The sequence below is a fragment of the Brachyistius frenatus genome, unplaced genomic scaffold (genome assembly GCF_029030835.1).
Source record: "Brachyistius frenatus isolate BFR_SWC_R1_liver_20210118 unplaced genomic scaffold, ASM2903083v1 Contig_14, whole genome shotgun sequence".
NCBI classification, from domain to species: Eukaryota; Metazoa; Chordata; class Actinopteri; family Embiotocidae; genus Brachyistius; species Brachyistius frenatus.
Genome location: NW_027210613.1, coordinates 1,689,704 through 1,706,652, shown reverse-complemented (window position 1 = coordinate 1,706,652; position 16,949 = coordinate 1,689,704).

Here is a 16,949-nt window from a genome sequence, read left to right as displayed (position 1 = left end):
CCTGATCCACAAAATACAGAAACCCTAAATGTGACTCGTTGAAACTGCCCTGAAGTAAAGCAAGTCTGAATCTCCTCCCTTTCTCCTTCAGCTGGAAATCCTTCAAAGCCAAGATTCCTCAAGAGACTCTTGGACACGGAGTAATTAAAGCAGCTTGGAAAGAAGGTCCACTTCAGCGACAAGATGTGTGATCGTAGCCTCGAGAGGGGAAGCATGATGTGCTGCATCCTTCACACTGTGACCAACACAAGGGTGTTTCAACTTGTGTCAAATGCTTCCAAAAACCTCTAACAAAGCCTTTAGAGAATTTATCTGACAATGGTTTGTAATATATACAATTAAATGGTGAAGGGTTTTACAGGTGAAACCCATTATTATTGTGTTATTTCTGTGAAAAGGGCGCCGGTTGTTTATTTAGCTTCATCTGCCAAATGGAGATTTAAAAGAAGAGATCCACTCACATTCAACTGAACATCACACGCAGGTCATATTCCCACTTCTCCCATCTAATACGGTATATCAACAATTAAATTGGGATGGTACATACAGGCATTCATGGTTCCCAGACAATAAAAATGTGATAATGTTATGGGTTTTAAATGTGCCTCAAAAACTACTATAATTGTCAGGATATTTGGTTTAGACCTTCATGTTAACTCTACAGATAGAGTATAGCAACACTAGTAGTCCTGTAGCTTCACATGTAGCAGCATCAAGTTGTCAAATTCTCTTTAGCCACACTTGCGTTCACATGGAACTCGTGATTACAACATCCAAGTGTCCAACAGATGAACAGAGTGAACAACAGATGAAGTCCAAGTGGTTAAGTCGTAAAAACATGTTGCTAGGCAATGGCAACATGACTTCATCTCGAAGCCACAGAGGCTATCAACTTAGCAAGCGAGAGCGAGGAGATAAAGTAATGCAGGAAGTGCAAAGGCACCGAGGGAAAAGATGAGGTCGTTGGGACGATCAACATTTTCTTCAGACGTAGGCCATTATCTAAGTCATGAATAAAAAACTCTACATGACTAAACTTACAATATATTAAATTAAAATCCAATGAAAAATGAACTTCCATGGATTCTGCCATTTCTGTAAACGTCAGCAAACACGTCACAGCTCGGGAACTCAAGGCTCATAGAAAATTGTTGCGACGTCATGAATACCACAAGGAGCCGTTCATATACAGTGCATCCGGAAAGTATTCACACCGCTTCACTTTTTCCACATTTTGTTGTTACAGCCTTATTCCAAAATGGATTAAATTAATTTGTTTTCCTCAAAATTCTACACACAATACCCCATAATGATAATGTGAAAAAAGCTTGTTAGAAATTTTTGCAAATCTATTAAAAATAAAAAACAAAAAAAAATCACATGTACATAAATATTCACAGCCTTTGCCATTACACTCAAAATTGAGCTCAGGTTCATCCTGTTTCCACTGATCATCCTTGAGATGTTTCTACAACTTGATTGGAGTCCACTGTGGTAAATTCAGTTGATTGGACATGATTTGGAAAAACACACACCGTCTATGTAAGGTCCCACAGTTGACGGTGCATGTCAGAGCACAAACCAAGACATGAAGTCCAAGGAATTTTCTGTAGACCTCCGAGACAGGGTCGTATTGAGGCACAGATCAGGGGAAAGGTACAGAAATATTTCTGCGGCATTGAAGGTCCCAATGAGCACAGTGGCCTCCATCATCTGTGAATGGAAGAAGTTTGGAACCACCAGGACTCTTCCTAGAGTCGGCCGCCCGGCCAAACTGAGCGATCGGGGGAGAAGGGCCTTAGTCAGGGAGGTGACCAAGAACCCGATGGTCACTCTGACAGAGCTCCAACGTTGCTCTGTGAAGAGAGGAGAACCTTCCAGAAGGACAACCATCTCTGCAGCACTCCACCAAGCAGGTCTGTATGGTAGAGTGGCCAGACGGAAGACACTCCTCAGTAAAAGGAACATGACAGCCCACCTGGAGTTTACCAAAAGACACCTGAAGGACTGTCAGACCATGAGAAACTAAATTCTCTGGTATGATGAAACAAAGATTGAACTCTTTGGCCTGAATGCCAAGCGTCATGTTTGAAGGAAACCAGGCACCGCTCATCACCTGGCCAATACCATCTCTATGGTGAAGCATGGTGGTGGCAGCATCATGCTGTGGGGATGTTTTTCAGCGGCAGGAACTGGGAGACTAGTCAGGATGGAGGGAAAGATGAATGCAGCAATGTACAGAGACATCCTTGATGAAAACCTTCTCCAGAGCACTCTGGACCTCAGACTGGGGCGAAGGTTCATCTTCCAACAGGACAACGACCCGAAGCACACAGCCAAGATAACAAAGGAGTGTCTTCGGGACAACTCTGTGAATGTCCTTGAGTGTCCCAGGCAGAGCCCAGACTTGAACCCCATTGAACATCTCTGGAGAGATCTGAAAATGGCTGTGCACCGACGCTCCCCATCCAACCTGATGGAGCTTGAGAGGTCCTGCAAAGAAGAATGGGAGAAACTGCCCAAGAATAGGTGCTAAGCTTATAGCATTGTACTCAAAAAGACTTGAGGCTGTAATTTCTGCCAAAAGTGCTTGGCCGTGAATACTTATGTACGTGTTATATTTTCATTCTTTATTTTTAATAGATTTGCAAAAATTTCAAACAAACTATTTTCACTTTGTCATTATGGAGTATTGTGTGTAGAATTTTGAGGAAAAAAAAGAATTTAATCCATTTTGGAATAAAGCTGTAACAAACAAAATGTGTAAAAAGTGAAGCACTGTGAATACTTTCTGGATGCACTGCAGGCTCTCGTGTACACAGTAAATACGACACCATTTAAACACAGCTTTAGTGTTTGGTGCTAACACAAAGTGATGTGTTAGCGTTGTCAGGGCCACACTAACCGCAACAAAAACAACAACGCAGCAGGAGAATATTGCACTGGTGTTTGCTCTGAATGAGCGTTTCTGCTAAACAAAGAGAAGGTAGAGGAGCATGGAGGAGATGTTTCCCTGACTGTGCAGCATGTCAAGTATGTGGCAACATTTTGGTGTGAAGTACGATTAAATTTAAGATGATTTATTGTTTTCTGTGCCTGAGCACTTGACACTTGCCATTACCACGACCCCATGTGGATACTGTGAGCGTTTGTCGATATTTTTTCTCTCTTTTTTTCTCTCTCTCTCGTTCTCTCTCACGCACATACACGCACACTGTAGGGTTTAAAAGTGCTTTCATTAGAGGTTTTCTTATCCAGTGTAAACACACTAAACATATGTTCACTGTACAACAGGAAGTAATAAATGTGAGAGTGAAGGTGAAAGATACTCCATGTATCTTTGGGTGATAATCAGTCAGTCAAAGTGCACAATTTATACCCAAAGGTACCCGTGTTACTGTGACTGAATATCAATATAAAATACATTATACATTACCTAAGCTGTCAATTTGTCACCAGGCACTCATACCACATCAAAATATGATTGTGGTCAAGCAAAACTATAATTATAACTACAAATGAAAATAAAAGTGGATATGTTATTATAAAACTTAAACTGCTAGTTAGCCACGTGCAGGAATACATACTCTGCTACAAAACTTATGTAAGATACCATCAAACAGTCTGAAAAAAGACAGAAACATGGTAATCGCTGCATTGACTGAATGTTTATCAATGACTTTGACTACTTTCAGCCTGAATAACTATTTTAATATAGTTTTAATATAATTTTTTAAACTACATTCATTACTTAGGGGTCAATCACGTTTCTTTTTACTACACTGTAGTTTCCCTCACTGCTATAATTCACTCCGCATTTCTTCTGTATTTGCATATTCAGAGGTAGCAGTGAGACTTCATGTTAATTAACATTAATGCCAACACAGAAAAGCTCTCTCATTAATATTTATATTGGAAAAGTATGGGCATGCATCTCTAATGTTTTCAGCTCTGCCAATATGCAAAAAAATACAGTATTTATTATCTTAATATCTGTCTCATTATGGTTTTGTTTGATCACCACGTCAGCAAGTTCATAATGTCTATACAAATTGAAACAATATTTTTAGATTTAATGCAGCTTCTGTCACCTTACAATTGGCTGAATCCTGTTAGAAAGATGAGGGCCCTCCAGGTACCTGCCAAGTCCTCAGCAGCAGGAGTGGGACGCTGCTTCATCACCTTTGCCCTGTGTATAGATGGAAACATGTAGGCTGCTATTGGGCTGGTGCAGATAATTTTTTCCCCCTCTAATTAGCATGAGGGCTTTTGTCAAATATATATTTTTATATTACAAAACTACCGAAATATGGACGAAAAGTAGTAATGTCAGAAAAGTTGGCTGCTTTTGCCTGCTGATTTTAAGATAACTGTCATTCAGAATTTAACATGGGAATATTCTCAGGTGTAATTGGTGGTTTAAATATGTTGTGTTTACAAGCTGAAATACGCTGTTCTGTGGTTTAGGGCAGGATTACTTCTGTTGTGTGCTCCATTACATTGTTGAATGCACATTCCCAAGTAAAGGAGGATCCTAAATGTGATTCCATTTTATGAATGGATAGTTACGTGGCTGGAATATTTGGAAGCGAGAACACCAATTTGGTAAGTAAAGTAAAAGTTACAGGTTTTTCTCTCCCTGTCTGCCTGTCTTGTATTGTGGACAATGAGATGATAGTGTGTTTTATATCGTAAGAGTGTCTGTTGTTGTCATTTAATCTCTATGAGGCTGCTGTATGGTTAAATAAGTGAGTTTTTTTCATGCAAAAAAGTATCTGCAGTGGGAAGTGGTACTTGTGAAATGTTGTTTGCCAACACATGTTGGAACATGAGCTCTATTAAACAAAATTGCTGCATCACATCTGCTGGTGTGCAGCTTCTAACTCCAATATTTACATTTTCAGGCTGCAACCACTGAGTCTTAATGTCTAATTTTCAGTCTCATTTAAATTAAACTTGGCTCACTGGTTATGGTTTGTGACTGCAACTGTGAGGCGCACATATCTCTGAGTGTTTGGTTTATCCTTGGAACGAACAGTTCAATACCTGCATGAGTTCAATGTGGACTAGATATCTCCTGCGAGAGGCAAAACAGAAGCTATTATCCACACTGTTATGTAATGAGTGTAACATTCTGATTGTTTGAGACAATATGAGCACAAGATAACTGTTTTCAATTTATTCCAGGTTGTGTATTTCAACACAAACATCCATTCATGTGATTAGAAACGGGTCCTGAAGGAACAACAAAATGAGAGTTAAATGCCTTCCCTTTCTGGGGGCTGTGAAAGGGAATTGTGTAAAGCGGGTCTTCTCCCTCCCCTCTCTCATTGTGACATTTTTAACTGTAACAAAATTTACAGCAGATTATTAGAATTTGCCAGACAGAAAATGTGATCAAGTCAAACTGCATTTCTCTCCATCTGCTTGGGAAACAAACATTAGCTGACATCAGACATTTCCTCCCAACACCTTCTGAAAACCTGAAAAGAACTCATCTGATGATGATCAGAATCACAAATCACCTAAAAACAGTAGAATCACACCATGTTGCTCATGCTGAAGCTTCACCCCTCGATTAGAGTGGATTTACTGGATTTGATAATGCAGGACTGAAAAGAACTAGAATCATAAAAGAGATGTATAATTTCAATCCAAAAAGCAATTGGGTAATATACAATACATCCTCCATGTCTTTCAGAGGCTGACTTTATTGCTTCATCCAAGATTTTGCCTACAGAACAGCACGGGTTCTCCTCATTGCTCAAATTTTGAGGTAGCTTGTTTGAATCATCTTTGACAATCTGCCACAGTTCTTCTGTGGATCGATGCCGCCTCAGTGTCTTCCTCTCCTGATGCACCAAAAGTTTGGTCCGTGTGATTTCAATATCTCACATCCAGCTGCCTCACAAGGTAAAAGTCTCCTTGTCGTCTCTTCCAGAAGTTCCAGACTGACTGAGTGATGTTGAGATCAGGGCTCTGTGGGGGTCGGACCATCTGCTTAAGGTCTGCTTGTTCTTCTTGTGGCTGAAGGAAGCTGTTTATGACTCTAGCTGGGCTCATTGTCACATGCTGTAAGAATAAATTTGGGACTCATCAGATAAACCGTGATGGTGCTTGATGGATAAGAATCTGCCTGTATTTCTTAACAATGAGGAGCCCACCAGTTCTGACCAAATCCCCAACTCCATTTGTATAGCTGCACCTCCAAACCTACAAAGAACCTCTACCATGTTTTACTGTTGCTTGCAGACACACATCCTTGTGCAAGGATAATATTTCACATTTTAACTCATCAGTCCAGAGCACCTGCTGCCATTTTTCTACACTCTAGTTCTTGCGTTTTAGAGCGATGGCAAGTCTTGGTTCACCTGTTTGGTGATCATGAACAAAGTATTTTTTTTTATCTGGTAAGTGATATAAGCACAAAAAAATAGATCTCACTGGAATATTTCACTGAGGGAACAGTATTCAAATACAACACATGTTCCACTCACAAATCCAAATAATATAAAATAACAGTCTAAGACAGTGATTCTCAGCTGGTGAGCCGTAACCTAAAAGTGGGTCAGTTTGGATTGTGGACGTGTGGTGAAAAAAAGTCAAATTGTCTTTGAAAGTAGTTTTTTTGATGTTCTGCTGTTATTTTGAAGGACATGTGTTTTCAATGATGTAGCAGGTGTGCAGTAGCGGTTTGCTCTCAGTGTTTTTAAGACTGTAATGACAAACTAAACGCATCACATCAATAGTTTGCTGTCATTCGAGCATTTGTAAACAGGTTTGGGGTTAAAGAAGTCTGCCTTTTTATTTCATAGGTCAATGGGGATTCTTGAAACTTGATGAGCATCGCTTGTACTTTTGCTACAAGTTTTTCTGTTTATTTCCTGTTTTTAACAGAACATGAAGGGATTGCAGATGACTGCACTATTTTTCTTTGGAATAAATTATAACTGGCTTGAAAATGTCTTAAATTGGTGTCACAATAATAAATGCGGAAAAATGTGGGTCTCCAGGAAAGACCAGCTGAGATGTATTTGTATTTTTTGTGAAACATCTAACAGCATTTTGTACAGAACTCTATAAGAAGTTAAGCATTGGCTTCTGTGCTCCTCCATGTCAAGACAGTAGAAAATCTAATTTATGAAATACATTTTTCATTACCATATTGAACAGTCACTGGGAAGTAAACTGAAAATGTACACAATATAACATCATGAATCTTTTATGGACCCAATGTAAGTGATGTCAGGAAATTAATTCTTGACATTTGTAGCTCATCCTGGTACACCTGAAAGTACATTCAAGTAGTACATATTTTATACTCCTGAGTATGTGTGCTTCAGAGCTGAAACTATTACTTGATGGACACTAAAGTAAACAAGTTTTTTTATATATCTACTTCCCACTATTTCTAGATATGTAACAGGACAAATGATTAACTGATCAAATAATTGGCAGATTTATTAACAATATAAGTAATTGTTTATTATTAGTAAATAAATGTTTGACACTTCAGTTGCAAGAGATGTGCCACAGAGCCTCTTTAAAAGGTCCCCTGTTGCATTAATTCAGTTTTTATTTTGTATTTAACAGCTGTGCAATTTGGACTTCTGTAAGTTTGTGATGTCACAAACTCAGGGTCATGTCATATGTCCGCTTTTAGCACAGCTCACTGTCCAGACTTGGACATAAACACCAAGTGGTCAATCTGTTGCAGAGCCAGAAAGATTGAGGAAAATCTGTGGTTGGCCTCGGCGTACATCACTCAGAAACAAGTCAGCCAATCAGAAGAGAAGGTCATTGACATTAATGCGCCTTAAAGAAACAGATACAAAACAGCTTGTTCAGCCTGGTAGAGCTCCAGAGAGAAGCTTGAGAGAGGAGATGTAAAACTATCTGACATGAAACCAAAACAATATCTTCTTATGGATATCAAAACTGCAAAATAAAACACCTGAAAAGTGTAAAATATTAGATCTTTAACTTTGATTCTGTAGCAAACAAATTGGCTATATGGACTTCTTACGACTGTGTTAAATAAATGTTAGTCATAATTTATGAGTTTCTATAAATTGTTCAAAGAGAAATTGGAGATCATCTGTGTTTGTTCTCACAGTGCCGAGTCAGAAGTCAGCGCCTGGTTAAACCTCTCTCTCTGTTTGTTTCCTGTTGGTCTGTGTCCCTTGAGTCACCATTATTAATGGCTTGTTTGGCATCTGCTAATTACATTCAAACTCCTTTGCATCCTTAGCATTTCTCAGTGTTGTATTTTACAAATTATTAAACAGTGCATAGCAGAAGTGGAGAAGGTGGAGAATAAATGATGAATGAATGCTGACAGTGATGGTGGCGATATATGGAGCAGATGTAAATTAGATTAAAATCCAGAAATTTGCTTTGCACTACCAGAATGTAAGCAGTTTATGTATTAAACATGGTAAGGTTTTTATTTGGGAACATGTCAGTGATGACATTTCCAGTCCAAAGCTATATTTAGCCATCTCTGCCCGTATCACCTGCGTCATCAGAGAGATGTAGAACAAGCTGACATGACATGAAAAAGGAGATGTCGCTTTTTTTTTTTTATTTGTGTCTATATGACTGACTGGGATTACGTTTCAGATTTTGACATTTATTACATACAGTGTGACGTAAAGCTCATAAAAGGGAAGGAAATCAAATTGAATATTGTTCCATTAATTCAAGCAGTTTCTGCTCATTCTTAAAAATAAGCCATACACATTGCGGTCGCACTAAGTGTGGAGGAAACACACAAGAAAAAATTTCGACTGACGTTTACAAGTTTAAAATTTTTTATAACCAATGTAAAACCATTCATAGCGAATGATGAGTGAACCTGACGAGGTAGGCGTCATATACTCGAGATGGTTTTACTATCATTATTTAAACAGAACAAATGTGTCTGAGCGCTGAAGCATGCAGCATTATGTAAGCACACACATTAATAGCGGTTATAAAATAGCATGTCCGTTTTCCAATGCTATTTGTTAACTATTGCTGCTTAGCTGTGTGTGGTTTTTGCATTTGTTACACAGATAGAGATTAATATTAAAAAAAAAAACGTAATTATTCATTTGTTCTTTAGAGTTTCAGATTAAAAGAGTGTCACAAGGACCCTTCATTTCCTTGATAAAATAATAACCCCAGCTCAAGTCTCTGTGCCTGATATTTAATGACCCACAGTAACCTCTCTAAGGCTCAAACCGTTTCCTCTACTGTTATGACGCCAGGTCGCATCTATGTCTTTTCATAGCAGGTACACAAGTCTGATATAACTACGGGAGACTAAACAACTGTAGAAGCTGCACATGAATGTGTAGGACTGAAGAGGATGGGATGAGTCAATGGACAAGAATTCTCATTATTTTTTTTAACCATTGTACTTCCTGTATTGTTACCTGCTAGATTATCATTTTAATGATGTTATGTTTACCAAAAAAAAAACCTCTGGTAAGGTCTTGATTTTGTTTAATATCTCAAGTTTTTTTTTTTATCTTTATTTGATACAGACAGACTGTCCATTTTCTAATTGGCCAATTTCTGTGCTTCAATAAGATGCGGTTACCTCATAATTCACAATGTTTCACAGTAATGTAAATTAGTGTAGCCAATTAAGCTGCCAACTCCCCTCACACCAGCAAATGCAAACGTAAATAGACTTAAGAACTGACCCAACTTTCGCATTGTGTTTGTCACCATCATCACCATGTCTAAAACTTGCTGAGTGTTTGAGTGTCCATACAAGAGACAAACCTCCAATTTTAACCTAAAAGCTGTTGGCAAACTGCCATTAAACAACAAAAGAAGAAGAAGAAGATGTGACTACCAGGTGTCGGTAAAATATGTGTCGCTGTGGGATTGGATGCTACAGTGCAAACATGAGAAACATGCAAAGTCCTTTTAAAAGGTTCTGTGTGGGGAAAAAGTAAATGAAAATGAGGTGTAGTGCAAACTGCCAGGTAACGCAAGGATATAAGTACAGTGAACCCTCGTTTTTCGCGGGGGTTACGTTCCAAATAGAAACCGTGATAGGCGAAATCCGTGAAATAGTAACCTTTATTTTACAATTGAAATAGATAGAACTGGACATTAAATATATCTACGTTACATATAGTCGTAATGTGATTTCAATGCACGATGCAAATCCGTGAAGCAGCGAGACCGTGAAAGGTGAACCGCGTTATAGCGAGGGTTCACTGTATACCACAGTTATGTAAAGTCATTTGAGCAGACGGTGCATCCACAGATCAACAATCAATGGCAACCTTTGTCACCAGACGAAGTGAATTTGATGTTAGACGTGCAGAGAAAACAACTACTCTCATCACATAGATGAAGCTGAAGACATGCCAAAGGGTCCGCGTCTGATGACATTTGTTAAACTCAAATTTACAGTGTGTGAGTCTCCCTCTTTCTATGTGTGTGAGCAGCAGGGTGGAGATGGTATTGATGCTAATAATAGTTAAATAGTTCCCAGTGAATACAGAATAGTATTTTTGCTTAATAAAGCCATTCCTACCACACACACAGATGTTCATATCCAGACTCCGTTTCATGTTTATAACTGGAACTCGTTGTTTCTTATCTGCTCTCCTCTTCGGCCTTTTGGATATCAGAAGGGTCCTATTTATTTGTGTACTTTATACACATTAGGGCCACATTTTGCTCTTGTGTGCGCGTGTTTAATGGCTCCCACCTCCTGTGGTTACATCTTGATGTCTTTATGGCTGCTTGTAAAGGCCAACAACAGATAGAAAAAAAATTATAAAAGGGATTAGAGGAAAAAAAACTGAAAGCTTTCGGACATCAGTACCAACCTGAAATTACACTGGAAGCAGCAGCTCCACTAACAATGTATTATGGTTTATGTCAGTGAAACCACTGTGACCACTAAATACATAAAACATCTTGTAAAAACGAGAGAAACAAGCCTCCCAATCACGTACTGTGTATAAATGTTTTGTTCATGTTATATATTGCTATATATGTTCACTGAAAGCAGTGAGAGGGAGAATCAGAACTACATAACTGTTGGCTGTGAAACCAAAACAATAAGCTAAAGGGCACAACAAGAGACTGCAGGTAAGGTTGTCATGAAGGAGGACACTAGTGAATGAAGGCGTGCTGAGAAGATAATTACAACACCAAATCAACTGAGAAATAAGACTAAGGAAGTACAGGATATATAAAAAAGATATGTCTGTTTGTCAATTTGGTATTTGCATTTTGGGTTTTTTTGACCGTTGCCATTTGGAGCCACAAGTGACCATATTTGGCTGAGCTGGGAAGGAGCGAGCAGTGAATCTGACTCAATCAGTTTGGGTACCCCAGTGCACGACACCCGAACAACGATAGTGGAAACCCAACTGCAGCCTAGGCCTGTCAGTTAAACAGAAATGGCCCCAAACATAGCACTTTTTGAGGCTTAATATCTAATTAATGATAGGATTACTTTCAGATGGCCCACCCAAATAATAATGGGTGACTTTAGCGAATTACACCAAAAAATTTATTGACTTTCCATTTCATGAGAAGTTGAATGGAAGTCTGTGTAGCTGGAGCCAACGCCCAATGGCCGTCAGTGGAATTGCACTTCAAGGTACTTCCGCGTCGGCCCTCCTTTTTAAGATCTGGAAACTACGTCCACTTTATATACATATGGTTTCTATACAGTATATGTCAAGAATATATGACACCTTGCTAACTTTTTTAAAAGCAGCTGCTTTACTCTGCAAGGACAACAACTCTGAGGACTCATCAGCTACTCCGGAGGCAAACGCTATTAAATACGATTTAATCTGAAGAAATTGTGTTAGTTTAAATTTGTTCAAATTTGATCTTCTACATAAATTGAAAGATGATAGACAGGGTTCATCACCATTGGTAACCTTTTCAATCTCATATAGCCATTTGACCCATCTTAAAAACAAAAATATTGATGAATGCAGCTGTGTGTGTGTGTGAGTGTGTGTGAGAGAGAGAGAGAGAGAGAGAGAGAGAGAGAGAGAGAGAACAGCTCCGAGGCCTTATATAGTGATTCTAAATGTTGCGAGCTGGAGCTCTTATTGGACTATTTGCCTGATGAGTTTTGACACCATGATTTATATTTTCAGGACGTCTGACTCTAATCAGACACGCTAATGAGAAACGCCCCCAGTGTAACTATTGAGCAACGGCAAACCAATATACCGCCATTAATTCAAGCCTCCCATTGAGAGAAATAACAACGAAAAAAAGAGAAAGACTGTCCAGAAAATACAGGCTGTGTATCCAACCAATGAGGAAAAGAATTTAGCTGCTAATGTCTGAATGCTGCATAATGTTCAGACATAGATATTAAACATTACAAATGACCTTTAAAACAAATAGGTTTCCAGGTAGGAAGACATGTAAACATGATAGAAAACAAAAATAAAAAATGCAATGCACTCCCGCTCAGCGCGAGAGCCTCACGTAGGAAAAGCATGACATCATCTGCTGTGCAACTTCACAAACACCGTACAAATGCCCCAGAGGTCTTATAAACACACACGCACATAAATAATTTATACCACACACATACATCCATAGAAAAGTACAAAAGAAACTGAGTCACAACACATACAAGCACAGGCTGCTGCTGCTGCTGCTTTCATTGTTCAGTGTGGCCACTTGACTTTGAGTTCATGACACTTGTTCGCATGCACAGGCACGGCGCTTTGCTAATCAGGGTGCTCACATCATGAGTGGACTCTCGCACGCTCCATCTGTCATTGGAAAACAGGGTGGGTCAAAACCGCAGCCTACATCAGCCTCTCTTGTTATGTCTCTGGGTTTTGGTTTGTACGAGTCTGTCATTGTGTCCTTGTGTCTGCCCCCTGCTTCTGACATCAAAAACAACATTGACAACGCTGCCTGCTGTCTTCTCAGCCGTGTTGCTTTTTTAACATGCTGCACACTGGTGAGCTGAAATTCTCAAAACTTCTCCACACTTCATCATCCAGCAGTAAATGTGACAAAGCTTCATAATTTTTACTCAAGATGACTAATCAGACAGGGTCATCAGGGTGACGCTTGGGGGAGCTGCACTTTCATTAAATCAGAAGTGGCCTCCAATCCCACCACATCGGATGAATAAAGAGTGTTTGAATTTTGAGAAGTTGGCTGAATCATATGATAATCCAAACATTTATCTTTAAAAAGGATACATCACTGTAGTCAGAGTTAGAGGAAGTATTTATATTATTTACTGAAGTAAAAGTACCAATACAGTAATGTAAAAATACTCCACTACAAGTAAAAGTCCTGCATGAAAGTACAAGCAGCAAAACGTAGAGTACTAAAGTAAAAGTACTAGTTTGGTCCCTCTGACAGATATATTATTGTGTATAATACCTTTAGATTATTAATAGTGAAGCATCAGTGTGTAAGCAGCATGTTACTGTTGCAGCTGCTGCAGGTGGAGCTGGTTTGAACTAAAGAAGAAACAAACTTTATGATCCATAAATCTGTTTTAAATTTTTTTGATTTGATTATGGATGAGATATCAGATCATTTGAACATCTATTGAAATGAAACTATGTGAGAAGTTTGGAGGGAAAAAAAATTAATTTAATCTGGTAAAGCCGTTAACAATTCAGAGACATCTGAAATGTGACCCTGACTACACACTGATTTCTGAGACAGCAGATGACAAACAGGTTGTAAACCACTTTAAAAAAAAAAAAAAAAAAAAGCTTCTTATATTATCCACTGTCAAAACTAAAAGCAACTATAGCTGTCAAATTAAATTTGTGGGGTAAAAAGTACAATATTTCCCCTGAAATGTCAAAGTGGAAGAATAAAGTAGCAGCAAATGGCAATACTTAAGTAAATTATCTGAAATTATACCTGGGTGCAGTACTGTGGTGTCAGATTCAGTCACAACTTCCTTTAAGTAAGAAAAAAAGACATACATCTGTTTATAATTGACAGTATGGCCCAATTTCTTCACAAACCTTTTTGAGGAGACCTGAGGGGATGATGTCAGAGTGGCACATTGTAGTTTTCAATTGATCCACAATTTTAGTGAGAGCTGTGAGGGAAACAGGTTAAAAGTGGTCCAACAGCAGCAGAGGAAGTGAAACGATTAGTTGGTTCCATGTAATGGGATGTAACACCTGACCTAAGTTTTGAGATTTTATCCTGGAAGAACCTAAGAATGGTGTCACACTGTGCCGGAGACATACTTGAACATGTAGGGATTGGGGGGGGGTTGATAACAGAGTTAATGGTGTTGAAGAGAATTGTTGTCCTGTGGCAGTGATTTGCAATTAAGTCGGAGAAGTAGCTGTTTCTAGCTGACTTAACTGCATTCTGATAGTTTGTGAGGGAGTTCTTCAAGATTTCAAAGGACACATGGAGTCTGTCTTTCTTCCATTTTCTCTTTTCTTCCCTTCTGCACTTCTGCCTGAGTGCCCGAGTGTGCAGTCTTTAATACTGCTTCTATGTATGGCATTGTCAACATTATTCAACATTTACAAAGCAATGTTGAATAATGTTGACAATGCCTTATTATAAAGACTCGTTAATACATTTGTTGTTGAACAAATTTCTTTTTTTAATATATGTCAGTAATTGTTTATTGATATTTGTTTTGCAGTGAGTGTGTATGATGAATTATTCAGCTGTGTATTATTGACTTTTCGAAGAGCCCCGTGTGGATCTACTGTATCCAGTACACCTGAACACTAACTCAACACTTTGGTCCTCAGACCTGTATCTGGCAAAGTTAAATATAAATAAATGACACCTGCGTACTGGTCACCAAGATCTGGTGAGCAAAAACTATAAATTGTGTCACCTGATGCAGGCGAAGGCAAAGCTGATAGCTCTGTTGGATACACAGTTACAGACCTAAGTGGACACACAGGGTTAATTGATTGATTTTTTTTTTTTTTGTCTGAGTTGTTATCATTAAGGTTCAACAGTGTTAAATGTGATTTATGATGCACCTGTACCACTAATAACTGTAACCCATCATGCAGCTCTTACAGTACTATTATGGTAATAAGCACAAGAAGCAGCAGTAGTGTGTGTAAACTGTGTGTCTGCAGAGCGGTAAAAGGGATTATTGATGGAGCTCATTATTTACTTATTTACTTCAAAAGGATACTAGATTTAAAAAAAAAAAAAAATCCTGTTCAGTGATTAATAGTTATTAATACTTTGTGTACATGTATGTGTGCAGGTGTGGGTGTGTGTAGATGTATGTGTGTGCTGTGTGCTCTCTGCTGGAGGGAGACAAATTTAAAGCTCTTGGCTACCAACACAAGAGGTATTGATTATCATTTGATAATTCCCAGTCCAGGATTTTGCCTAAAAGTTCTTCAGCATTTATAGTTAAAGTAATCCACAGCTTCTGCTGCTGATATCAAATTATACTCAGACTGGTTTGATCAGTTGTGTCAGATTGTGTTGACATATGTTAACATACGTTAATAAAACACACATGCCGTGTTCACATCAGGTATTAGCCTGTGATCCGATTGCAAGTGAACAGCTCAAAGTACAAATGTGAACGCACTCAGGATAATCAAAATAATACCCAATAGATAAAATATCCTGTGTGACTCTGCCGAGCGCAGCTGAACTATACTGAAAGTATATATTTTCATTATTATGTGACATGTTAGCAAAGGTTGTCTTTATTCTACGAAAGCTTTGTTCAGAGAAGGCCACTCTATAACCAAACAGTATAGTCTGCCTCTGCATTTTAGAAATAATTATTTGAAAAATATATAAATGTAATTTAATTTAATGTTCATAGCAGGCAAGTTTTATTTTCAGCAGATCTGCCGTTACATTTTCCCTTTTGGATTTGAAAGAATAGATCCAGCATAATTAAGGCTATTTTCATAGGCATGCATTATGGTAATTCCTGATTTAATAAAATAAGGGTTTAACACCCAGAGGGAGCATACACAGAAAAATGATTCCTCTAATCAGCCCATGTGGGCCTGCAGAGACTAGGAATTAAAACAATATGAAGTCAACCAACTTCTTTCATGGTGCCCTGGTGATGGATGGACTACAGCAGTCTCATTAGTTCACCACCCTCAGGTTTAGGGTCGGAGTTAAATGAGCTCCCACTGTGCTGGACAGCAATTAACATCTGAACTGATCGCACGCAGTAAAATTAACTCAATGTATCACTAATAACATCCAACATAAGAGGTGAGAATCACCAAGATACGATAGCATCACGATGATACGATATTGTTGTGATTTTAGATATTTTGTGACATGCTTAGTATTGTGTTATCATATGCTTCTATTGAAATCTGTTGCTTTTTTTTTTAACTGAAAATTGTAAAAACTTGGTCAAGTTTTGAGTCAGTTCTTCTCATTTCAGTCATTTTTATTTCAGCAAAATGGAACTATAAAGCTGTCAGATTGACCATCACTGTCAGAAAATTATGTCAGAAATATTGCATGCAACTGACAAATGAATTCATATTCAATACTATAATCGATGATTGCTGCCTGTGTATTGATACAATATTGGCATGCAATATATCACAATATTATGCTGTATCCATCCCGCCCATCTCAACACCACCCCTTTACAACATTGTTTTTTAACCTCAAATCTATCGCCTTTTCTCTTATCATAAATTTAAAAAAAATAAAATTGCAATTTATCCATTTTTAACAGAAACTCGTAATGATGTAATACTTCTTCACACTGATGGCAATCACAGTAAGGTCTTTTAAATGGACGTGTCCATTGAGGGGAATGAACACTTGTTGGCTCCTGTGACACAAAATCTTGCACTTTGTTTCTCAGATGTGATTATCTCATGACAGTCTAAGTACTTTATGATGTTGTTTGTGTTTTATGGGGCTTCCATAGTTTAGATGGATAGATTTGCTTGGCTGCCAGATGGATGATAATTTGAATAAAAGAA